The sequence below is a fragment of the Nicotiana tabacum genome, chromosome 8 (assembly GCF_000715075.1).
Source record: "Nicotiana tabacum cultivar K326 chromosome 8, ASM71507v2, whole genome shotgun sequence".
Classification (NCBI taxonomy): Eukaryota; Viridiplantae; Streptophyta; class Magnoliopsida; order Solanales; family Solanaceae; genus Nicotiana; species Nicotiana tabacum.
This window is the reverse complement of record NC_134087.1, coordinates 133,529,621-133,543,562: the sequence shown is the minus strand read 5'-3', so window position 1 is coordinate 133,543,562 and position 13,942 is coordinate 133,529,621.

The window sequence follows — 13,942 nt, the reverse complement described above, 5'->3', positions numbered from 1 at the left end:
TCTTAAGAAAACTAAAAATGACTCTTTTTTTTTCAAATTCAAACGTTCTTTTTTTTCAACTTATCCTAGGAGAAAATTCGTCAGACTAGGATGTTTTTTTTAATTATTATCTTAGGATAAAGATTCATCAGACTAAGATTTTGATCCTAGGAGAAGGTTCGTCAGACTATGTCTCTATCTTAGGAGAAAAATTCGTCAGACTAAGATTTTGATCCTAGGAGAAGGTTCATCAGACTAGGTCTTTTCTTTTTGGTATCTTAGGAGAAAGATTCATCAGACTAAGATTTTGATCCTAGGAGAAGGTTCGTCAGACTAGGTCTCTATCTTAGGAGAAAAATTCGTCAGACTAAGATTTTGATCCTAGGAGAAGGTTCATCAGACTAGGTCTTGTTTTTTTGGTATCTTAGGAGAAAGATTCATCAGACTAAGATTTTGATCCTAGGAGAAGGTTCGTCAGACTAGGTCTCTATCTTAGGAGAAAAATTCGTCAAACTAAGATTTTGATCCTAGGAGAAGGTTCATCAGACTAGGTCTTGTTTTTTTTGGTATCTTAGGAGAAAGATTCATCAGACTAAGATTTTGATCCTAGGAGAAGGTTCGTCAGACTAGGTCTCTATCTTAGGAGAAAAATTCGTCAGACTAAGATTTTGATCCTAGGAGAAGGTTCATCAGACTAGGTCTTGTTTTTTTGGTATCTTAGGAGAAAGATTCATCAGACTAAGATTTTGATCCTAGGAGAAGGTTCATCAGACTAGGTCTCTATCTTAGGAGAAAAATTCGTCATACTAAGATTTTGATCCTAGGAGAAGGTTCATCGGACTAGGTCTTGTTTTTTTTTTTTTATCTTTAACAACCACTTAGGAGGAAATGCATCTCCTACGGGTGAAACTAAAATGAACTTAGGAGGAAATGCGTCTCCTAGGGGGTAAAACTTAAACTTAGGAGGAAATGCGTCTCCTATGAGCAAAACTTAAACTTAGGAGGAAATGCGTCTCCTATGGGTAAAAGTGAACTTAGGAGGAAATGCGTCTCCTATGGGTAAAACTTAAACTTAGGAGGAAATGCATCTCCTATGGGTGAAACTAAAACAAACCTAGGAGGAAATGCGTCTCCTATGGGTAAAACTAAAACAACCTTAGGAGGAAATGCATCTCCTATGGGGTGAAACTAAAACAATCTTAGGAGGAAATGCATCTCCTATGGGTAGAACTCTAATGATTTCAAACTAGGAAGTGCGTCTCCTATTAATGAAACCTTCGCTTTCTTCTTTTCTTTTTTTTTTGAATTATTTACTTACTTGTGTTGTCTTCCCTCGAAACTGTTGGGGATTATTTAGATGGGGATGACTTTCCTTTTCTTTTTATTTTGTTTTTTATCTTTTTTTTTTGTTTTTCTTCTTATTATTCTTTTTTTTATTATTATTATTATTCTTTTTTTTTGCATAGCTTCTTCCTTCGAAGACTACCTCCCTTGAGAGTCGTTTTGCCTTTCCCCGAAAGGAACCGCTGAGGATACCGACTTTCCAACCTTTTGTTGGACTCCTCGAAACTGCTAAGGATAACACTGTTGGAGAATTATTTACTTACCTGTTGGGGGGGTAAAATGTTATCAGCTGGGGGTGCCTGACTTCCAGAAAATTTTCTAAATGGAAGGAAACTTTTCTGCCCCAGTTTGATAATATCCCTTGTGGCATGCAGTTCTGGCATCAATGCCATTTCCTTTACCTGCTTCAAATCAAACAAAATTTGTTAGTTTAAAACATGGCGGTTGGTTGTGATACTCCTACTGGGATGGCTTTCCCTTTTCTCCTTCCTTGATCTGCATTCAACGACTTGTTGGGGATGATATTATGTGCTGGGGATAATCCCTTCCTGCTAGGGATATCCCTCTTCTTTTGTGGCATAGCTTGGAAACTGGCATTTCCCCGACCCTTTAGTCTAGTATGGATTTCGCCAAATCATGCTCACTGCTCTCCTTGCTTTGTTCACGGGCCTTGTCTTTGAGGTTTATAACCTTGGTTTTGGCAAGGATATCCCTCTTGACGCTCGTCAATACTTTTGTCAATTCCCTATTGCTGGGGATATCTTTTTTGACACTGGCCTCGCGCTTGTTCCTCGCTGACTATACCACTTGGATGTACTAGTCAGATCTCATTTTGGAAAGCTGATGGCCTATTTTGAAGTCAATTCACACTTGTTCTGACCAAACAGACTCTATTGGGGATTTTTCTATGAAAGGAAAAAGATAAAAGGGAACAGAATAAAGACAAAAGAAAAGATGACTCTTTAACAAAAGAAACTATAAATAAAAACCTACCAAATGCAGACACCGACTCTAATGGTCATGACATGCGCCTGTGACCTATCCTCTATCGTCAATCATCTTTCAAGATCTTCAATTGGTGATTCCCCATCTGATTCTCAATCTTATTCGACTTGTAGTGCCCGAAGGGTTTTCACTATCAAGTCTCTCTCATTTTTTGTTCTTTTCTCAGCTTTTCATCGCCTTATGGTGCCTATGAAGGTTTTCACCAATAAGACTCTCTCGTTTTATATCTCTCTCCAGCTGGGGGATTTGGAGTGTTGCCGGTACGACTCTTTCTGTTGGGGATTAGAGTCTTTTCTGTTGTGGAACAGAATGTTATGCTCGCCGGTAAGACTCTCATTTGTCTGACTTGGCATCTTTTGAAGACTGGTCAGAAGGTCTTTCTTTGGACCGTAATGTGGGTTTTGGATAGGGCTAGAAAAAAAAGGTATTAAGGCTCAAAAATGCATTAATTTCGGGTTATTAATTACAACTTTCAGAACTAGATTTATTTACAACAACGCAACCTTTGCCCCAGTTTCTTGCTTGGGGATATTTTAATTGATTTTTTTTTTATTTTTCAAAACTATAACCGAGCCGTGAAGCGCCTACGTATCCTCTTTGAGGAATCAGGTCAAACGTAGTTCCCAATTCCTCTTTTTCATTTGACTTTCTTTTTTTTTTCTTTGTTATCATTTTCTTTTCTTTTTATCTTTTGCTTTTTTTTTCTTGCTTTTTTTTGTTTGTTGTTGTTTTGCTATTCTTTTTTTTTTTTATCTTCCATGTTCGCATCTTCTAGTCGTTGCTACTGATTCCGAATGAGGGGTATGAAAGAAAAGTAAGTAAGGATCAAAAGGGGTAACGAAGGATAAAGTGTTTAGGTAGCAGAACAAAATGTCTTCGTCATTCCAGTCTTCAAAACAAACCAAGTGCAAACAACACAATTTAAATTTATAGTCTCTTCTAATGGTGCATGACTCGACAACTATATTCAACATCTGTTTGTTCATTTGTCACTTCTAAAGCACCGTTGGGCGACACTCTCATTCTCATTATTATGAACGACCCTCATGCCAATTTGGCGAATCTTTGCTTTTTAACGGTTTTCTTTGTGTTTAACTTGCCCCAGTTCCATATGACTCAAGCTCTGAATAATCTCAACCGTCCTTATTTCTTTTAAATGTTTTGATCACCTTCCCAGGGTTTCATGATTAACTTTTAAGATTATGCCCGAAGTGTGTGCATGTCAGGTCACTAGAATCGGTAGTGAACAAAAATGATAAAATGACTAAACAAAAAGATGACTGGGAATAATCAAAGACCAGATTTTGCATTAGACTACCGGCGAAATGGTTTGAATAAAAAACAAAACAAACCGGAATAAAATCCTAAACAACCTGGACAAAACTTGAACAAACCGCTATGACGAAAAAATGGAAAGATAAGAAGGTTTGACACAGGACAAAATCCGAATTACAATCCTAATAATCAGAACAACAGAAATGACAACCAAATAAGCCACCAAATGCCTCTTTCTTGCTAACCAAGGAACGGAGCGTCCTCCCACTTTATCAAAACTGGCATCTTAGCCACTAAGCTTTGCATTAGTATTGTCAAGACCATTGCCAGCTTCAATATCATCACCCTCCGTCAACAAGTTCCCGATAGGATTTGAGTGCTTCTGTTATCAGGCCTGATCCCCGCAAAGCGTGCTTTTGGTCTTGTATTCCCGGCTTACCACAAACGAACCACCTTCTTTCTTTGTGATTCAAACAAAACAGGTTAGAATGGACTCAGTCGGTCCTCATTATTGACAACATCTCTTTTTTCTTTCTTTTTTCATTCATTTTTCCTTTTTCTTCTTTTTTTCTTTTTCTTTTTCATTTTTTTTTCATTCTTTTTTTTTTTGTTTTTCTTTTGTTGTGGTCGAATCTTATGGAGATTGCCTATGTATCATGACCCCGCATGAATCAGACCTTGCGTAGTTCGGAGCAATAAAAGATAAACAATAATGAACATTTTTCTTTTCACTTTTCATATTAAAACAAAGTGGGTTTCAAAGGTTTAAAGATGACCTACAAACTTGAAAATTAAACAACCCGCCTATTTTAATCAAAAGGTTTACAAACTTCAAAAACAAATGGCCAACTTCCTTCCTCCATTTGCTAATTTTAACCAAATGGTTGTTTTTGCAAACGTGGCCCTTTCCAACTTTCACATGAATTTTGAGGCCGAGGAGGATTATTTTATGACGCTTTACAAACTTGTCCATTCTTTTACGAAAATAACCTTTCGACAACTGAAAGATACTCTAAGTCTATTTCGGCAAGAACGGTTTAAGACGCGGCCGAAGCTGGCTCGGCTTATTATGACAAAATTTGAATGGTATTCACCTGACCGCCAACTCTTTTTTTCAAATTACAATAAAACTTGGTGTTGCAAACACGGCCCTTCAGCGCCTCGGGGACGAAGATTTATAGGGCTGTGTGGGTCAACTAGACCAAAATCCTAAACATGACCCAAAAAGTGGCTGTTTATCCAAAGTCAGCCTTCCAGCGTCCCTTTCGGGAACATTCCGCTATTTATGACAAAACAGCATCACCTGACTTATTTATAACTCTTTTTTATCATTTTTCAAATTAGAAAAGTCAATATTGCAAACACGGCCTTTTAACGTCTCGGGGACGAGGATTTTTAAGGCTGTGTGGGTCAACTGGACCAAATCTTAAAAAATGACCCAAAGGTGGCTGTTTATGCAAAGTCAGCCTTCCGGCGTCCCTTTCGGGAACATTCGGCTATGTCTTGATAAAACAGCGTCACTTGACTTCTTTATGACAATTAAAATTTGACATATATTTTTTTATTTATTTGTTTTTTGGCTATTTTAGCAAAAGGTGGGTTGGACATCACCCGACTTATTTATGACAAGATTAAAATTTTTTATTTTTGGCTATTTTAGCAAAATGGGGGTTGGACCCGATGAGGGTTGCCTACGTATCTCACATCCGGTGAGAATCAAACCCGCGTAGTTCGGGCAATCAGGAATAAATGGATGAACTAACTTTTTTTTTTTTTTTGTGAATTTGTGAAAGAACTACTTTAAAAGAAGAAGGAAGTATTTTTTTGGATTTTTGATTGATTTTCTTTTTTAAAAGAAATACTTCTAAGATATACCTTTTTTTTGAATTTTCATTTGCCCTTTTTTTTCTAAAAAAGAAGATTTTTTTTGAATTTTACCTTTAATAAAAGAAATGATTCTAAAAATGTTTTTTTTGAATTTTGAATTTTCTTTTCAATTTTGAAAGAAGAATCAAAATATTTTCGGATTTGTTTTTTTTTTATATTATATTTTTTTTTATTATTTTTTTATTATTTTTTATTATTTATTTTTTTTAGAAAAACAAGACAAAACCATGATGTTTTTTCTACTCTTCCTTTGCTTGTAATAAAACCAACTAATAAGACATATTTTTTTTTATTTTCTCAAAATTTCGGCAGAGTTTCGACACTTACTTGGACATTTGCTTTTTTTTTCCTAACAATAAGTAGTTACATCTCTATACTGTTATTTTCTCCTCTTTTCCACTATTTCTAATTTGTGGATGATGATGAAAACATACACCATCCTTTTTTTGAATTTCCAATGTTTCTTTCTATATATATACATATATATTTTATTTTTTATATTTATTATATTTTCAAAAATGTGGCATGGGGGACATAGGGAATTTCAAGACTTCTTTGGATTCCGCAAATGTTCCCCATGTGCTTTTCAAAAATGAAGCGTGGGGGACATAGGGGAATTCCAAGGCTTCTTGGATTCCACAAATGTTCCCCATGCTTTGATTAAAATAACACCATGTTGGATATGACCAAATGACCCATTCGCCCTTGACTAAATACAACATGTAGCACATAGGATGCCGAAAGATGGTCTATTATTTTCAGGTTGCTTGTCCTAGACGGACCCAACCCCTATGTTGAGTCCCCTAAGTCAAATGCACATGATGCAAATAAACGTTCCTACTAGGGATCCGGCATGTGGCTTTGTTATACTAGGTTCAAAAACCTGGGTCGGTGTTCTAGACAGTGTACCCGAGCGGACAACTCGAGCTGAGGAAGGAGCTCCTTTCCGGGAACCAAAAGGCCAGCCGGCTTAGAAACTTTCCGAGCCTCTTTTATTCAGGGTATGACACTAACAGAATAGGGAGTCTCAACCAGTAAGCACATCCCCGGAGGTAAGAAGAGAAAGGTTTCGGCACAGTTTATATACAGTTCAAATAATATCAAGCGGTAAAAGCAGCATTTAGCACATTAGGCTCAAAACATGTAATAATCAGATAATAAATAAAGCCAAATAATAACAATTATTCTAAGCTCGAATTCTTAACCCTGAACCAGTGGTTCTGGGTCTAATCCCCAGCAGAGTCGCCAGAGCTGTCACACCTCCTTTTTCCGCACCCGCGAGGGCGCGAGGGAGTTTTTTCCAATTAAAGGACAATCGAAACGGGATTCGTTTATTTATTTCAGAGTCGCCACTTGGGAGATTTAGGGTGTCCCAAGTCACCAATTTTAATCCCGAATCGAGGAAAAGAATGACTCTATATTACAGTCTGCGTACCAGAAATCCGGATAAGGAATTCTGTTAACCCGGGAGAAGGTGTTAGGCATTCTCGAGTTCCGTGGTTCTAGCACGGTCGCTCAACTGTTATATTCGGCTTATTTATCTGATTTTATACAAGTATGAACTTATTTGCAAATTTTAACTTTTTACCTCTTTTATAATTATTATTTTAAAAGAATGTGAACATCATTTAAAACATGTCCTTGGACTGCGTCACATGAAATACACCCATAATCCGGAACATATTTTATTTGATATTTTGGGATTTGGATTTGGGTCGCATGAAATGCACACCCAAGCTTAAGAAAGTAAATTATTAAACACGCGCCTAAAGAGACTATCACGTTATTATTTTGGGGAGGCCGTGAAATTCGTTAAGCGACCCTCCTGAATTCTAAGTAATTTTTAACACAAGTATTTACTGAGGGCCCCGCAATTTGCATTTATTTGTTTGTCGAGGCTCGTCTCATTTATTATTTTAAAAAAAGAATTTGCAACGTCATGGAAATGCATCTCAGACCACGTCACAGTCAATGTACCCGTGATTAGAGACACATTTCGATTTCATTGAGATTTGGATTTGGGTCACATAAATGTGCACCCGAGTTTAGGGAGATAACATTATTAAAGGCGCGTCTAAAGCAACTAGCGCATTATTATTTTTGGGGTAGGGCCGTGAAATTCGCTAAACGGCCCGACCCGGAATCTAAGTATTTAATGCATATATTTTTGTGAGGGCTCCGCAATCTGTGCATTTTTATTTATTGGCGAAGCTTGCCTCGTTTTTCTTTTTATTTTATTTTTTTACTTTGCGATGGACATAGAATTTGCTAAAATGACACACTTAGGATTCTGATTTCAAAGGATTACTCCTACCAACGGTTTAAGCCCATATTTACGCAACTCCTAAGAGCATGGCACTAGACTATGTCCATTGAGCAAAATCGCGTAAAAATAAATCTATAACCTAACTTCAATGTTCCCTAATAATAAAAGTAACAGAAACAAAACTTAAACAAAACAACAACAAAAAGAATCTCAACCATATGCTCATATCAAACGAAGCAAGTGAATAACCATATACATATGAGTAGGGAACAACTAAAAGTCTACTGAAGCAACGAGGGAAAATGTCAACAATGCCTCAAACAAATCTGGAAAAAAAACAACTAACCGCGAGGCAGCGTTATCCTTGAAACGCGACGAATCGTAGGCGGACCTTGACGCCTCGGACAGCGACCTCGACGTACCGGACCTCGACAAGCAAAACAACCTCACCGGACTGAAGCAACGGCTGAGCTGCTCAACGACACAGCAACGCAGCAACTGGACATGCGAGTGGCGATTGGATAATCGCTTGGCATGGCGTGCTGGTTCGTCGCTGGGGAAGGAGGCGAGCTGGGTTTGGTTGATTGGTTGACGGACTGGTTGCGAGACGACGAGGGAGATGATGTCGTCGGAGCAGGTGGTCGTTTGGACGTGGTGTTCAGGTGACGACGGTTATGGCGTTGGAGTTTTGGAGGAGGGGGTTTGACGGGATGTTAGGTTGTTGCTGTTGGTCGTGGTGCTGGGGGAAGGTGACGGGCCTGTTTGGTGTTTGGTGATGGCGGGGAGCTGTGGAGGGTCGTTTGAGTAGTGACGACGAAAGCGAAGTAGCAGGGCTCGTCGGATTTAATGGAGGAAGGAGGCGATGGTCGTTCGGACGTGGAGGAGTGGCGTCGCGACTGGTTTTGGGTTGCGACGGGTGTGATGGAGTTGGGAGGAGACGGGGTGGTTTGGGTGAGTTTGACGCTTGGTGGACTGGTTGTCGACTGATGTTTAGACCTCCGGTTTTGGTAGGGTTTTTCTGTTGGTTTTCTATTGAGGAGGAAGACGAGGCTACAGTGCCTTTTTCCAAATTTTTAAAATCTGTCCCCCTTTCAAAATGTTTTGCCCGTGCATTTGTAATGGTTTTTGCCCAGGGAAATGAGCCCCACGCGTGGTGGGGTTCGAGGCTTGTGTCCCCCACGCGTGGTGGGGTTCCCCATGTGTCGTGGACTCGGTTTATTATGGGCTAGGTCCGAAAATTAGGCCTAAAACCGGGTAGTTTGAACCCGAATATTATTCTTTTGCCCGGACCCGAGAAATAGGAACACGACGTTGCTCAACTAGTCCTATGTAAGCAAAATAACTAACAAAAATAAGACTAATATTTAAAACAAAACTATATTATTATTTTCTTAATATTTTTCGAGATTAAAAATAGCTACAAAATATTAATAAAACTATTTTTTGTAATTTTCGTCTTTATATGATGATAAAATATAAAGTAATATTTTTGTATTTTTTCAAAAATTAAAATGACTACAAAACATTAATAGAACTATTTTTTGGTAATTTTCGAAATTATGTAAAGTACAAAATAAGGTACTATTTTTTGTATTTTTCAATTTTATGAGAAATACATAAGCTAAAAGTTTATGTATATATTTTTTGTAATTTTTCTTTTTGTAACGAAATAAAGCAAAAATAGTCAAAATAGGTATATTAGACCTAAATTACATATTTATGCTAAAAATGTGAAAATTCTCGGGGAGGGTCAAAAATCCGGTGTCTACATAATCAACAGTTTATAAACAACGGAATTTAAACAAGCGGAAGAAACAATTAAACTATTTAAATAATTCCATTACGATTTCTTAAATAAAAGCTACCTAGAGCTAGTGTCATAACTTCACAGACGATCTAGTAATACTATAACCAAGGTCCGAAAAATAAATGCAACACCGTTTCTGAATTACATAAATGAAATAGTAAGAAAGGATAGAAGGAGATGCTAGGGCCTGCGGACGCCTGCAGGACTAGCTTTGATCTCCGTATGGACTGAAGGCAGCCACCCAAGCTACGGTCCAAAAGTTGTTGCACCGGGATCTGCACACAGTGCAGAGTGTAGTATCAGTACAACCGACCCTATGTGCTGGTAAGTGTCTAGCCTAACCTCGGCGAAGTAGTGACGAGGCTAGGACCAGACTACCAAATAAATTTGTGTAGTTAAATCATATATAGCGAAAAATAAAAGCAGGAATTTCCAGTTAAGGATGGGAGGGGGAAACATGCTGCGGGAAAACATCAATTAGAAATAGAAAGGCAGCAAGTACATACGAGGAACACCATATCACAATTATCATCAAGAATCAGAAATCAAACAAGTGCACAACATCACCCTTCGTGCTTTTACTCTCGTCCTCACCATAAGAATTAACATAATCTGCACGGCATCACCCTTCATGCTTTTACTCTCGTCCACACCATAAGATCAATATAATTGGCACGGAATTGTACATCGTGCGGCACGGCATCACCCTTCGTGCTTTACACTCTTCCTCACAAAATCATACACGGCCTCGGAATACAGGATTTGTTTTTAAAACAAGTGAGTCATCACAGTTTAGGACTTCAATTCTGTTTATATAAATTTCAAACAGATATTATACTTATTCTTCATATTGGTGTAGTAAATCTAAATTATAGTGGTTCATGACTTGTACTACCGATTACTGGGAAGTTGTATAGAATTCAGTTATTCTCATTCTTATTTTTATTGATCTTTCACTTGAGTTACCTTGTTCTATGTTTGGCTTACGTAACACTTAGGTGACATCGTGATTAGGTGTATTTGGGTCGTGGCAATACGTATATGTGGCACATAACACTTGTTACCCTATACTCACATCTCTTATAAAGTATTTCACAAATCAAATATTACTAGTAAGTTCTTTTCTTAATTCCATTATGAAGGAACAATATAACCTCGTATGTTTTTAACAGTTTCTTTTACTTTTGTCAGCAATAATTGTGGTAAGTCTGGAACAAGCTGGCACAATGGTTTCAATGGTGTAGTGGTTAGCACTTTGGACTTTGAATCCAGCGACCTGTGTTCGACTTCCGGTAGGACCTTTTTCTATTTGTATTCTTTTGTATCTTTTTACCTCTCACTCACAGAGTAACCTTGAAACGATTTTAGATAAAGCCCTGGCCCATGTTAAGCTATGGCCCAAGACTGGAGATGGAATGTCATTGTTCTTTGTAAATTACTCTTGTTGTTATTTGGATTGTTACATAAATAGCCGATTTAATGTTTACATATTCTAGTCGTTATACATTAATTACTCGTAGTTATAAGTATATTTAGAATTATACATTTAGTATGCATCCGCTGGCTATTTTTTATTTAAGAGATTTGATAGGTGGTTATTTGATTTAATTCTTCTTACAGATTGTTACATAAATAGCCGGCCTAATTTAATTGGCCCATCCTGCACAAGAACAGAGTCCAGTGATTAATTGGCCCAATAAACTTCTATTCCTCATCGTCGAAGTCTCAAGTCATTTGGCAAGAAAAGGAAGACTCATGGACGTGGTAACTCGTCATTCGTCAAATAAACCTTCGATGTGTTTGCGTAAATTATTTGACTGAGGTTTACATCTGTAACACAAATAGAACAAAGGAATTTTTTTTAATCTTGAAAATAGTATAATTCTAACATTAGGACTATTTAGAAAACCTTCATTGGCGTATAACTTTATTATCCATTTCCTGGCGGTTTTCAGGTGTTATATGTATTTTTCAGAGAAAATTTTCGCAAATGACACATACTAAGAAAACAATTGACCAACAGACAATTCTACCCTGATCCTAGCTTTAAAAGATTGAAAAAAATACCAAGTTGGGATATCAATTGAAGTACCTTGAAAGTGTCCGAGAAATTGGAAGGTATAACTAAAGCGACGAGTTGCACTATGTTAACGTGTTAAAAGATTGAATGTGGTATGTATGTGGACTTCGTCTTGCGGATAATGTCTAAGCTGTCGTGAGGGCGGTTTGCATCTATACCTGATTTTGGGGTCATAATTGAACCTATACCCACTTTGCAAAAAAATTGTAAGTCTATCCACTACGATCAAATTCAGACTTATTGGATTCGAAGTTTAAAAAAAGAACTAATCTGAAGTAAACAAATTACACTTCAGATACACTTAAGACCAAATAGGTCTGAAGTGCAATCAATGATTTGATGCACTTAAGACCACTAAGTCTTAAGTGAAAAATTACACTTGAGATGCACTTAAGGCCAAAAGGTCTGAAGTGCAACAAATATTTTCCTACACTTAAGGCCAATAAGTCTGAAGTGAAAAATTGCACTTCAGATGCACTTAAGACCAAATAGGTCTGAAGTGCAACCAGTGGTTTCATGCACTTAAGGCCAATAAGTCTGAAGTGAAAAATTGCACTTCAGATGCACTTAAGACCAAAATGTCTAAAGTGCAACAAATGTTTTCCTACACTTAAGGCCAATAAGTCTGAAGTGAAAAATTGCACTTCAGATGCACTTAAGACCAAAATATCTAAAGTGCAACAAACGTTTTCCTACACTTAAGGCCAATAAGTCTGAAGTGAAAAATTGCACTTCAGATGCACTTAAGGCCAAAGGGTCTGAAGTACAACCAACGTCTTCATGCACTTAAGGTCAAATAGGCCTGAAGTACAAATTGCCCAGAAGCAGAAATTTATTTTTCGAATTTTAACAATCCAATATACGATTTAATACCTAACTCTACTCTAAATAAGCTCAAATTTGAAACATAACCTCCAAATATCATCAAGAATAAACCACAACAATGATAAATCTAACGAACCCATTTTGCAATTAAGAAGAAAAAAAACCTAAGCAATAGTAAAAAAATAAAATAAAGCGCTAAAATAGCTCACCACTGTAAAACGTCATAAACTACCTTAAAGTATGTTCACAAACACCATATAAAATCACTGTCACCCTAAGAAGAAGAAGCAGCAGCAACAGGAGGAGGAGGAGGAGGAGGAGGAGACCTGAAGTTGTATAAATAGTGGGTACAAATTAAAAAAAAAAAAAGTGGGTACAAGTCAAATGGGGGCAACCAAATAGGGCGCCCCGTGCAATTTTTACGATATCTTGACCTCATTTGTTTTGTTTTTTTAAGATTAAGATGTCTGAATCTTAATACATGTCTGAATATCAAGATGTGTATTAAGACTAAGACATCTGAATATATCTGAATATTAAGATGTGTATTAAGATCTGAACACTAAATGATTAAGACTGTTTATTTTTTTAACATCTAAATATATAAAATTTATCTTTATTTAAAAATTAATAAATATTAATTTAAATAAAATACTAATTAATCTAATATTCTATATATAAGGTGATTGGTGGTGGTGATGGCTAACGGAGGTGCTTGTGAGTGCTGACTAGAGGCGGTGGTTGATGGTATTTTTGGTTGATGGTGGTGGTTCTGGGTAGTAGCTAGTGGTGATTGGTAGCGATTGCGACTATGGATGAGGATGGTGGTGGGTGGTGATAGCTAATAATGGTGGGTGGTGGTGGTAGTTGTGGTTATGATTGAGGAAGGCAATGGTAGGTGTAAGCACGCGATTTTTGCCCTATATGAGAATTAATCCCAAAAAAATTCAAAAATAAAATGATTTTTTTTTCTTGGTGTGCAAGTTTGTGGTATTTTTGTGTAATTATTTGTATGTTTATCTGTGCATGTTTATTTGTTAAATTATTAAAAATATAAAAATATGTCGCATTTTGCATGTAGGATTTAATTACACAATTGTTAGTAATTAAGTTTGTTTTACAAAAATTAAAAAAATTACAAAAATAGGCATCTTTTGCATTTTTAGCATTTAATGTCCAAATATACAATTTTATGCTTAATTACTACTTAATTATGCGTTGATTGTTATTGGGAATTAATTTGCGCTTTTATAACTCAATTTAGTTCTTAATAATAATTTAAGTATTTTATAATTTAGTTCTAGAAAAATAAAAAGAAGAAAAAGAGCAAAAATACAAAGAAAAATCGGATTGGGTCATTTCTTCAAATTTCAACCCCAAGCCCAAACAATTGTCTAATCTTCGCCACGACCCGATCCATTTCAAACCGGGTCGACCCGGTCCATAACCCAACACCCTTATTATCTTGCATTTC